This window comes from Eleutherodactylus coqui, chromosome 10 (genome assembly GCF_035609145.1).
Source record: "Eleutherodactylus coqui strain aEleCoq1 chromosome 10, aEleCoq1.hap1, whole genome shotgun sequence".
Taxonomy (NCBI): Eukaryota; Metazoa; Chordata; class Amphibia; order Anura; family Eleutherodactylidae; genus Eleutherodactylus; species Eleutherodactylus coqui.
The window spans coordinates 34726136-34739315 of NC_089846.1; the positions used below are offsets into that span (position 1 = coordinate 34726136).

At 44.1% G+C, this 13180-nt stretch overlaps 1 long non-coding RNA gene across 1 annotated transcript; it reads right to left on the reverse strand.

The window, feature by feature from the left end:
- Positions 1–5798: 5798 nt before the first annotated feature.
- Positions 5799–12937, reverse strand: LOC136580329 (uncharacterized). The gene is made up of 2 exons (XR_010786949.1): positions 12801–12937; positions 5799–6518 (listed from the first exon to the last, which is right to left on the reverse strand). It is a non-coding gene; the product is annotated as an uncharacterized lncRNA (long non-coding RNA).
- Between the last annotated feature and the right edge of the window lie 243 nt (positions 12938–13180).

The following is a 13180-nucleotide window of genomic DNA, read 5'->3' on the forward strand; positions in this document are numbered from 1 at the left end:
CAGTAATAACCCCCCTCAGTAATAATATTATCCCTGTCAGTAATATTAACCCCCCTCAGTAATAATAGTTCCCCCTACCCATATACTTAACTCCTCCTTGCTTTTAGCGCCGCTCCCCCTCTGCTCGCGCTGAGCTCAGTTACACACTGACGTCAGTGTATGCGCCCGGCACGGTTCCTCCTGAGTCCTCTCTTGCGGAACTGAGGTGCAGGGTACTCAGGGGAGGAGGATCACAGCTGCACACTGACATCAGAGTGTGCGCCGGGATCAGCGCTGCCAGCGTGATTACCAGCGGGGAGCTGCGGCACCCCAGCCAGTAAACACTACAGTGGTGAGTGGCCGTCGGCACGCCGTGGGCCACATAAAATGAGGCAGCAGGCCGGATTCGGCCCGCGGGCCTTGTGTTTGACACCTGTGCCATAGAGAGTGGTTGGCCAAGGAAACTTAGTCCAGCAGATGAAAGCTACGTCATGCTTTCTTCCCTTCGAAATCCGAAGAAGTCCAGCATCTCTTACACAGTACTGTAGAGTTCCAAATTCCTTTTGATACAATGATATGGGAGTTTAAAGGATACTCTGGGATTAGAAAGCATGGCATCTTTCTTTCAAATAGAGCACACCATCTGTCTATAGTTTGTGTACTGTATGGAAGCTCAGTGCTATTCACTTTAAAGGAACTGAGCTGCAATATGGCACACAACCCATGGATAAGTGTGGTGCTGTTTTGGGAAGAAAGCAGCTAAATTTTCCTAATCTTGGCCAGCCCCTTTAAATAATAAAGTTCTGGCTGCCTGCAACAAATAAGGATTTCTATCACTGCTATTGGATTCAGTGAGGGTTCCTCCTAGTTGTGACTAAGAACTCAGTCAGATGAGCATTTTTTTCCTGCATGTATAGGGGTGAAAAAAACCCGTCTCTATTAGAACCAATACTTTCCAATGAGAGCGGCCACTCTTTACAAATAAATAAAATTCGCACCTACAAAAAATAGGACAGCGCTTTGCAATTTGCACAAAAATGCGTTTTTTGTGCGAATCAGTGCAACTTTGACAGTAGAAAATTCTACTGTCAAAGCCCTTAAATGAGCCCTAGATGCTGGAAAAAAAAAACATCACCTAGAAGCGGTGTCCAGCTCCAGCGCATCTTTTTCCCGGGTCCGCGGCACTGTTCTTCATTTTCTTCTAGCCGGGGATTGAAAAATCCCCGCCTCCTGGAAGAGCTGCCTCTGATTGGCTGAGTGCTTTGATCGCTGCGATTGGCAAAAGAAAATGAAGAGGAACATTGCTGGGGAGAAGATGCAGCAGAGCCCCAGGCACCGCTTCTAGGTGATGTATAATTTTTTTCAGCATCTGGGGCTTATTTTCAGGGCTTATATTTTAAGCCCCCCCTCCCACCGCACCCAAAATCCCTGAGAGGGTTATCTTCATCCCATTGCATTCAATGGGGCGGCAGCACTGTCACAGTGTTCAGTGATGAGGGGACTCCCTGCGGGGATGAAGGAATCCCCTGCCACAACGGTCACAGCTGTGGCAGAGGAGCGCGACCTTCTACCTATGTTTTCAATGGGCCCCATTGACAACAAGGTGAAGCCCCTGGATGTGACAGCATCCAGGGGCTTCACATCCAAGGAATCCCCTGCTGCATCTGCGACAGCCACAGCAGGGGATAGCGATCCTGTCCCATTGCTTTCAATAGGGCTGCACTATATGTGCAAATTTTAGGATCATGTGACCGCACAAGTGCAAATAAAAAACGTGTTTGCTGCTCGGTCACGTGTTTTTCATACATGCGTTTTGCATTTTGTTTACATGGACCTATACATCTGTGAAAAAAACACTTGTCTGACTGAGCCTTAAAAGTAAACAGAATTGTATCATTTAACTCAATGATGGTGTTAAGGGGAACAGGTGGGACCTTCACTTATCCCTAATCCCACTGCAGAGATGAAACCTGCCATTATAGTAGATATAATTCCTGTTCTGCATTAAAATTAAAGGGGTATTTTTAGTTGTTTTCAACTGATGACTTACCCTTTGGATAGGTCATCAATAGTTGATGGATAAGGGCCTGCCGCTCCGGATCCTTGTCCACCAGCTGATCGCCCCGCCTGCTATCAGTGCAGTGAGACAGATGTCATCATCAGCTGTCAGCGCCATGCTGCTATTACACTTCCTGCTCCTGTTACCGACAGGACTGGACATGCTGTCCATAAGAAGGAGCAGGAAGTGGAGTAGAAGCTTGTCACTGCCATTGGTGTTATCAGTGCAGCGAACCGGACAATCAACTGATGGATGGAGATCCTGAGCAGCCGACGCCCATCCAATAATTATGTCCCGCGTATGGGCAGAGTATACTCTTAATCTTGAGAACATTGTCCCAGCCATTAAGGTTAAGGGCATACCTAAGCCGATTAAACGTTGCCTTCCTAAAGCTCCCCAGTAAAACTCCCTTTTGAAAGACAAGTGGAAATGTGTTATATTATGGTCACTATTTCCCAAGTGCCCCCAATCTGAACCCCTGTTATTCTGTCAGGTCTATTGGTTATTAGGAAGTCCAAAATGGCTGTCCCCCTAGTTGAGTAGAAGTTGGGACAGGTAATTATCTTTAGTTACTGACAAAAAATTGTTACCTTTATGAGATCTGTAGGTTTCAGCTTCCCAGTTTATTTCCGAAAAGTCTTTTATAATACTTACCCCATTGTGATTTGCCGCTTCATCTATTTGCTTCAGTAATTCATTTTCATTGGCTTCTATTATATTTGGTGGCCTATAAAAAACTCCTATGAGGAGTTTATTATTATTTTTTCCTCTATGTATTGCTACTTATATGGACTCTACATGTTCATCTGCCTCACATATATCTTCCTGTAGTGTGGGCTTTAAACAAGATTTTACATGAAGACAAACCCCTCCCCATTCCTGTTTTTACAATCCCTTCTGAACAGACTGTAACCCTGTAAGTTCACCACCACCCTATCACAGCTTTCATCCAACCAGGTCTCCGTTATTCCCACTATGTCATAGTTTTCCTCAGACATTATTACTTCCAGTCCACCAACCTACAGTTTAGGAGTTTTGGGTTCTTTTTTTGTTTTAAGTATATTCCTATTAACTGTTCTGCCAGTTCTAACAGGACTAACCGCTCCATCCCCATTACCATTAACCCTTTGCAACCCCCTGTCTGACGTCTAAAGACATCCTGATTAAAGACTGTACAGCTCCGATGTCGGAAGACGTCTGGGCAGGGTATTCTTATGATATATTACTGGCTGCTCTGTTGTCGGGGCCTCTCCAGCATGTCCCATACCGCAGTACTGGCTCTAGCCAGCAGATGGCGCCATTGTATAATGGCAGAAAGAGAAAGCCCTCTAGTAAACCCTAAATCCAAAATTGGATTGCAAAGTGTTAATTAGTCCCAGGTCACTGTCTACATTCTGCTTCTACAGTGCATTATAGTTCCAGTCAAAAAAACTGAAGCAAAACGGGACTGAAGCAAACTGATAGTCTTCAGTTTTTCCAAAACCCATTGAAATCAACGGGGGGAAAAAAAAGATAATTTCTTTTCAGTTTTACATCCTCCAAAAATTGAGCAGAGAGACGGAAACCCTGAATTGAGCCCTAATGCAGGTGTGAAACCACCCAAACAGATGCACTGAATGTAACAGACTTTTCTTATCTGGAGGTAAATAGAATAAATATATGGCTTGGAAGGTCAGCTTGGCACTTTCTGACAGTAGCTGGTATGATCTATGTAATTTAGCAAAGGCGAGCCACTATTAAACAGCCAGTGGCACTGTATAATCCTTCTCACAGCAACTGCTAAGCCCTCCGTGTAAGGTATTATAAATAATCCTCCTCCTGTACTAGTGTTAATGAGCAGGTGAGACCTACACCGCGCAACCATAGAAATGCAACGCCGAAATCAATTTATTCTTTTTCTACATAATTGCGTATTTTCCCTTGTGATAACACTGCCACTGCCTTAGTCATTTGTAATAAAGGAGATTAAATTAGGAGCTAATAATGTACTACAATATATGTTAATTAACTTCTATTTAGAGGTCATTTAACCGTTTTAGAACTGTTTGGTTAGAAAGACCCTATCAAATGCCTTGGTGAAGAAACATACCTAGTATAGATGGATAGGGGGATACAGAGTATGAACATTTCTTTGATGTACCCAAGTCATTTGTTCTAAATATACAGTATATTTGTCATACTGGTCAATAGTGACCTGTAAAACATAATAAATTAAAATGTTTCTGTGCACCATTTAGATCTTTATCATGGTAATTTAGTTGCATATTAGAATTATATTTAATGTTTTCTATGAAATTAAATAAAAATGTGAAAAAAAAGTATATGTAGAAACTAAAGTACATGAACATTGTTGCTGCCACCTAGTGGAGATAATGGAATTAAGATGAGGGAAAAGTACCGCATACTTAATACACTTTTTTGAAATTGGGATTTGAAAGGCATTATGTTACAGTAGAGATAGTATTTTAAATAATATAATGCTGATTATAGAATTCTTTATCATATATATATATATATATATATATATATATATATATATCTACAGTCATGAGAAAAACTAAGTACATCCTCTTTGAAATATATGCTTTTACGTATCAGGACATAATAACAAATCAAATCCTTAGTAAGTCTTAAAATTAGGTAAATACAACCTCAGATGAACAACACAAGACAAATTGCATTGTGTCATTATTTAACAAAAACTAGGCTAGAAAACAGAAGCAGTGTGTGAACGATTAAGTACAACCCATGAATCAATAACTTGTAAAACCACCCTTAGCAGCCGTAACATGAAGTAATTGTTTTCTGTACGACTTTATCAGTCTCTCACATCACTATGGAGGTATTTTGGCCCCCTCTTATTTACAATGTTGTTTCAGTTCATTGAGGTTTGTGGGCATTCGTTTATGCACAACTTCTTAAAGGGGTTTTCTGGAAAATACTATTGATCGGCTGGGGTCGGTCGATCAGGATCAGCGGTTGCATGCTGTCAGCTCCACAAGTACACAGTGGTTGGAGCGGAAGCCTCCACGCAGGCCTCTATGTAGTAGCCGGCGCTTGTAACTACCGGCATGGCTTTCATTGAAATCAATGGGAGGCGTACCTGCAGTTACAAGCTCCGGCCATTACATGGAGGTCGGCACAGAGGCCTCCACTCCGACTTCTGTGTATTTGTGGTGCTGACAGAATGCGCCTGCTCAGCTGATCGGTTGGGGTCTTCAGCAATGGACCCCAGCCGATCAACTACTGACGGCGTATCCTGATGATAGGTCATCAATAGAATTTACCTGGAAAAACCCTTTAAGGTCCTGCCACAGCATTTCAATTGGGTTGATGTCTGGACTCTGGCTGAACCATTACAACACCTTGATTCTTTAGTTTTCTAGCCATTCTGATATAGATTTGCTGGTGTGCTTGGGATCATTGTTACTTTCGACCAAGCTTTAGCTTTTATATAGATGGCCTCGCATTTGATCCTAGAGTAGTTTGGTATACAAACGTGGTACTGGGCATTACAATTAAATGTCTCCATTTTGGTCATCTGTCCAAAGGACATTCTTCCAGAGGTCTTTTGGTTTGTTCAGATGCAATTTTGCCAACTTCAGCCATGCTGCCATGATTTTTTTTTAGAAAGAAGAGGCTTTCTCCTGGAAACCCTTGATCTGGAATATGATTTCTCCAGCAGGCTTTTGGGGTATTTTGTCGCTTCCAAATTGAGTATCGTGTGCACACATCATCGAACCAGAATCAGACACCAATGTTGGTCTAAAACTGGGAGAGTCTCTACAATGTGTAGAGGCTCAAGCCTTTTATTATAACACATGACAACCGCCCTTCAATGGGCGTGCAACAGATTACATCAGTAACATATAAGATTCTCATTTGTCGGTTCATATAGAATCCCCCACCTCTCTGCCCACCCCCTCCAAGTGTTGAGGTGGTATGGACTTCGTCCTCTAGCTGAAGTCATCTCCGTGTAGTGATGAATCATTGTTTACCTAGCTTCAGGATGAGGAGTGGAAGGGGGCTAGACAAACACTCAGTATTAAACACAGGATATACACGACACTATGGCCTTTTAACTCTTAGAAACTGGTTGAGCAACTTCTATGTACTTAGAGCAAATACTATGATTAGATTGTGTGTGTGTCCTTTGAACTCCTCAGAGCTGAAAGTCATTACAATAGCAAAATACATTTGGGTTATATACAAATAGCGATAGACATTTTATACTAAATAATTATCATGTCTATCACAATCCCCCCTTAAAATGTCTATCCTCTAATTCTTTATCTAATTTTCACAGTCTTCTGCGCATGAGCCTATAACCGGAGCGCGTTGAAGGTTCGTTTTAGGGTCTTCAAGGGGGTGTAGGACTTGTCCACTCCTTCTGGGGATGCATTCAGCAAACTCATGGTGGGAGCGGCTTTTCCAGCATCAGTTTCACAGGTCTCTCTGACACAGGGGATAACACAGCAGACTAGAACAGAAAAGGTAACCATCAGTTCACATACAACAGCGACGCCCGTCTGTGCCAGGATCCTTTACCACCCGCTCATCCATGGCGAGTGCTGGTCCCAAAAGTTAGCTCTTTTTAGTTAGTGTGGTCAGCTTCTTAATAGCAACTGCGTCTTTACCCGCGGGTCACGTGTCGTCTAGGATGTAGGTATGACAAGTCTCCCCTATCATCTTTCAGACACTCCCCTTTTTTAGCTAAAGTCGTCTCTAGGGCCATTCTGTTTTTTAAAAAAAGTCATAGTCGAGGTAGGTCCTATTGGTCGACTAGTCCCTATAAGGCGTCTCTAGTATAATTTATAAACCACTGCTAATTATAATAAACATAATTAATCCAGTCAACATTTATTTACCCTAATGATCAGGAAAATGGACTCGAATCTAGTTTTAACTTGGTCTCTAATTTTTAAAACTCGTCAGGTACCCCCCTTGGCTATCCTATGATGTCAATGTATACGTGTAGATCAAAACTACCACCAGGGGTCTCTCTTCTCGCTCTAGTATAATGTTACAATACTAGTAGCGTGAACAGGTACGCACGGCGTGGGACTCCCTAATCTTCACCCACACCAAAGTCCCTCCTGGAGATAGTCCTAATGGTGAACACGTCCAAGTCGCCTCACCCTTGCGTCAGGGTTTTCCCACTGCCCGTAAGTCCCTACTCCTAAGAGGGGGGGATCCCTACCTCACCTCAGAGGGAGGCCATGGATTCCCTGGGCTCATTTCCGGGCATCCATACCCTCTATCTGTACAAGTTAACACCCCACAGGGTGTGCCCTCGCCGGAACCTAAGGTCTTCTGCACTATCTCTTGGCAAATGGGAATTCCACTGACAATCCATCTTAGGAGATCGGGGCAGGCGCAGTACTAGTACATTTCTCCTTTTTCTTTGGTAGCGTATGTGTTTGGCATTATCGGAACTGGCTCTTCATCTTTTTCAAACAAGGGAAACGTTGGTGTCTGACAGGATGTGGAGGAGCATAAGGGCTTTACTAAGGCACACTCCCCTGTCCAATTACCCTCCAGGCGGGTCCTCTACCTCATGTCTCCACAAAGCCAGTAAACGTCTCCTAAGGACTGGACCTGATTCTGCATCTATTCCCCTCCTATCATACTGTAGGAGGAGCAATACCCGTTGGTGAGTTCCCCAAAAATCTCCCTCCACCCTGCCTATTTGCCCGGCAGGTGTAGTTTCCAGGGTAGTCAGTAATACTCTCTCCGGTGCAAAACACTTAAGTAGTTATAGAGTATTCCTTCTTCCATTTCTCACGGACAGTGTAATTAGCGGAAATGTTCGTGAAGAGACTAATAAACCACTCTTCAGCATCTACAGGGAGATTTAGGGGGACCATCCCCGAGTGTAGTCGGGCACTACCGCACACGCAACAGTTAGACTTGTTGCTCCTGTTAGCATTGTACCTCATCAACTCCAACCAGAGATTCTGGTCAGAGTAGCCAGTCGCTACTGTCAAGGTGTCCTCAAAGGTAGGGTCGGCTATAATCATCATGTTCGTCAAGGTCTTTATCTTACGGCGGAGGGGGTTAATTATGGGCACGGGACTAAGTGAAGGCTTCCATTCGGCTGCATCTACCATATCCCTTATTTTAAACTTCCCTAAGGGATCTGTCCTCCCGTACCGGTATGTCCCCAGACTATAAGTCCCTCCGTCCCCCGGGCTTGGATCTCCCATGGTTAATGTAAAAACCGCATTAAAACCAAGCAACATACTAAGTTCAGCCTTCCAATACCTGCTGTCCTTATTATTCTCAAGGAGGGTTATACGACTAATTAGGGATTTCCCGCTCTTATTTTTCTTATTTAAGGCACTTCGCGGTTTATAGGACTAGTCTGTTCCTGCGTTACATCCCACTAATCCCCAATTACGGCAGTCTTCTCCCCAGACGTTATCAGTGGCGCAAACATATTGTATTCCCCGGGTATATAAGTCATATAACCAGCCGGACTGGGCTAAATCTGGCCTGCGGTGGGATCTTGCGCCTAGACACGGGACCACAGTACAATAGTCGAAGGAATATGCGGCTACTTGAGCATTGGACGAGTTATACTAGAAGGTAACCATACCCTCATATTCTTCCGACTAAGGATTCCGGTTGCCACCCTCCTCTCTTACTAGCCCTAACCAGAGTAATGTCTTTGGCACAACTTAAGACTGGTCTCCCGGATCTGAAGCTTTCTTACAGTATGAAGCGTGGATCCATGTAAGTCTTTCGGCTAGTTTCACAGCTGTGGCAGTAGTCAGAAGCACCTGGTAGGGCCCATCAAATCGGGGCTCAGGAGGGTGCTTCCTGAGGAACTTCTTGACGCACACCCAATCCCCAGGCTGCAAGATATGTGTCCCAGTGTCTGCCTCTGAGTCTGGAAGAGAACACCTGTGCATAGGCTTTGGTTAGTTCTTTAACAACGGAAATCACATACTCAGTCAACACATCAGATTGTAATTGTAACCACTGAGGATAGTAACGACCTAGCCTTGGGGCTAGCCCAAACAATCTCGTAGGGAGATAATGTATAATCCCCCCTGGGTTCATATCTAACACTGTATAAGGCTATTGGATGACAGTCTTTCCAAAGTGGCGTCATTTTTAAGTATCTTACTTTTAGCGTGCCACTACGTCTCTCCACCTTTCCACTACTCTAAAGATGGTAGAGTATGTAAAAGGCCTGGGATACACCCAGAGCAGACATGACATGTTACATTCACCTGCGAAGTTTATACCTCTGTCTGACTCTGAATCACTTCTGGTACCCCATATTCACAGTTTACCTCGTTCATGAGCTTCTTTGCGGTTACCTACTTGTTTGCCTTGGTAACAGGGTCGGCCTCCAACCTGCAAAGACATCAACAACAACAAGCACGTAGTCATACTTCCCAACAAGTGGGAGCTGAACGTAGTCAATTTGCAATCCCTGAAATGGGTAGAGTGGTCCCGGCAAGTGTGATGTGGCAAATTTACTTCTGCCCTGACTCACCTATGGCATAGATCATGCTAAACCGGACAAATGATGCAGCAGCTACAGAGAATCTAGAAGTCGCCCAACCTCTTTCAAGCATCGTCGTCATTACTGCTTTACTAGGTGGGTCTTTCCGTCCATCAGCTGGGCCATCATGGGATACAGGAACTGTGGTGGGCAAGTGCTGTTGACTGGTCACCACACGCTGTCCTGTTTCTGCTGCTCCCATATTAGTCCATTTATTCTTTCCTTCCTTGCTGGCTTGTAACTGTAAAAGTCTTTAGCATATCAAAGTCCAAATTTTTGTCAATGTCCAAAGTTTTTTACCACTGACTCATGCTGTCAGTATCTTTCTTCTTTCTTCCACGGCTTGAGGGCCGCTGCCTTTGCTGCGCTGTCAGCGAGGGTGTCGTCTCTCGCCTCTCCAGTGTAGGACTCGGTGCGAACTCTCAACTTCGTCAGGTAGAAGTAGGGCCTCCATGCGACTCTGCACCGCTGCACCATACTCAATTGGTTGTCCTGCTAAGGTAAAAACTGTCTGGCCTTCCATATTGGGCCGTAATCATGAGCTGTGCCAAATGCATACCAGGAGTCAGTGTAAAGGGTTGCCGGTCTTACCTCTCGCCACTCTACTCGCCTCAGTGAGGGCCTTCAATTCCGCTTATTGTACTGTGACATGCGGAGGCAGAGCTTCTGCTTCTAGGACATCTTGTTGTGTGACCACTGCATATCCGATGTGGAGTCATCAATCCTCACCCTGGTACCATCTGCAAAAAGCTCAACATATGCATTATCAACAGGGGTTCTGGTAACTGTTTGCATATCTGCAGTTTCTTACTGAATTAGTACTAAATAATCGTTCTGATGTTCTATTTCACATGGCTCGGAATCTTGTAGCACAAAATCATTTATTTATTTTTTTTTCAAACCCAATAGCTGATCTACAACACCTAGATCATCTATGACCCAGATCACCTATGCCTCCCCCCTTTTGAACCGCAATACTCAATGGAAAAAAAGTCATTGCGTTCAAACCAGTAAACCAAGAGGCACAAAAACAAGCACTTTGTAGGTCAAGGTGACATTGTATGCAGCGAAGTCTGAGCAAAAATCTCCTTACAAAAAATTTTTTTTTTTACTTTCAGGTCGCAGTTAGCATTTTTTAACACAAGGGGGCGCCACACAATTCAAATTTTACGTCACCCAGTGTAATAGTATTTCAGGGTATGGCCAGCGTTTAGCTTTTACTCTCCTGTCGGAATATAATTATAGCTTCAGTGTAAACTGACACTAGAATATACAAAAGACTTAAAGAAAAACTAAAGAATACGGATGAATTAACATCCTACTCTGGGCAATTCAGTCCCTCTTTCTTCACATAAAAAGTAAAATTACTTCACCAAATTGCATGAAAAAGTTTGCTGGGTGACTATAGGGAAATTATTCCATCTGTAGGAGCCTTCCATAACATCATCTGTCTGAGTATCCATTGGAGAAGCGGGCAGTGGAAAACAGAGCCCCTGGGAACATGAGAGAGCGTCCCCTGTCATGTATTCCTGGTCTCTGCCCCCCATGCATCAACTCCAATCTTCCATACACTATAAACCAGCTTAGTCATCTACTATGTCCCAAGCTGCATCTTCACAAAGGTTTGTTTCCCTGAACTTATCACACATCCAAAGTGGCCACATCTTGGAGCGTAACAAAGTCTGGTCAAACAAAACCTTACTTCAGACAATCATGATGTTAGCACTGGATACAGTGGCATTGGGGAATATAGGCCTCCCAAGTGCAGCAAAATGGCCGCCAGAGGCAGAAAGGGGCGGGGCTACAAATCTCCCAAGTGAGGCAAAATGGCTGCCGGAGGAACGGGCGGGGCCAGGGGCAGCAGCACTCCCAGGTGAGGCAAGATGGCCGCTGGAGGAGGAAGGGGCGGGGCCAGGTCCTGTCCCGGATGGGGAGGGACCGGAAGTAACATCACACACCCTGAAAGTGAGCACATGGGGGGGGGGGTAACTTCAGGGTGGGGGCAGGCCTCACTACATTTACTGCAGAGTCACACTATGTTGGATTGTAAACATTGCAAGCACGGCCGCCATTACAGGGAGGGGCTGCAGTCAACACAAAGACATTACATTGTTCATTAGCAATACACATACCCCCCTACATGCTTTCCCCTCTTCAATCTCTTGACTACGTTATACCTTCTCCTAGCAATCTAAAAACACCTTTCTTTCTGCTAGGCTTCCTGCTCATCTTCTGAAAACTTTCTACAACCTATCTTATCTGTCTATAACCTGGCATTTCTTTCTGCAACTTTTCCTGGTCCTTTCCCATTGTTCAGTAACCAAATCACAAGCTCTATGACCTTTGTCCTTGCTCACTTTGCTCAACTCTATGCTACCTGCTTATTCTATTCTATTCAAAGTTTCTATTCATTCTATTTGAAGACACAGTAGTGTTTCTCTTGTAAAATCTGCTTTCTTCAAATCCTTCCCATATAACCTCTTTCCCACTCAGAATTATAATGCACATTAATTCTACAAAACACAGGGAACGACAAAGTAAACAGAAAGGGTTAATTGGAAAAAGCTTTCAGTTCACTCTTATCAGCAGCCCTCCCCCCAACAATAAACACTGCACATTCTTTCTATAATACCAGACAGACGGGATTACTGGAGAATACCCACAACGGCTCAAGGTATATGTATATATATATCTCATCTACCTTTATATCAACCCAAGGTCTACTAGCAATCCCGAAGAGCACTTCCTGTACACGTCCTAGACAGGACATTTAGCTATACACAGAGACTGACGATTATTTTCAATGACCAAAACCTCAATAATATTCTGGAGAAATCAGCCGTCACACCATGGCTATATTCACCCGTAAATACCTTTCCACATATGAGAACATAACACGCTCAATCATATGGTAAGTATACGTATCATAAATCTTCCTAACCTCACACTAGTTTTACCTAGGAGCACGTGTCACTGGCGTGTTCCCTCAGACCTAAACAGCCGAGTCCGCTCTCCCGACACATTAACCCTCACAGAATTTATCTCTTGGTCTTGCATACACAATTTTTAACCGTCTCAGACATAACAGCATACACAGCGTACAAAATACCCCTAGACAGGTAACGTGGTAGTTTTACCGAGTGGACAGAACTGTCTTTCAGTGAAGGTCCAGTCTGGATCAGATATAGGCAGATTTAGCAGTCAGAACCCAGATCACATCGGTAGATTTACATAAAGCAATCTTACCGTGTTCTGTAGATTTTCGGGCCCCTGAGTTCTGCGTGCCATCTGCCGATCTCCATACGTTCCAGGCTGTAACCTCACAGATCCACTCGCTCACCCAGGAATGACACTGATCTGGAATATGATTTCTCCAGCAGGCTTTTGGGGTATTTTGTCGCTTCCAAATTGAGTATCGTGTGCACACATCATCGAACCAGAATCAGACACCAATGTTGGTCTAAAACTGGGAGAGTCTCTACAATGTGTAGAGGCTCAAGCCTTTTATTATAACACATGACAACCGCCCTTCAATGGGCGTGCAACAGATTACATCAGTAACATATAAGATTCTCATTTGTCGGTTCATATAGAATCCCCCACCTCTCTGCCCACCCCCTCCAAGT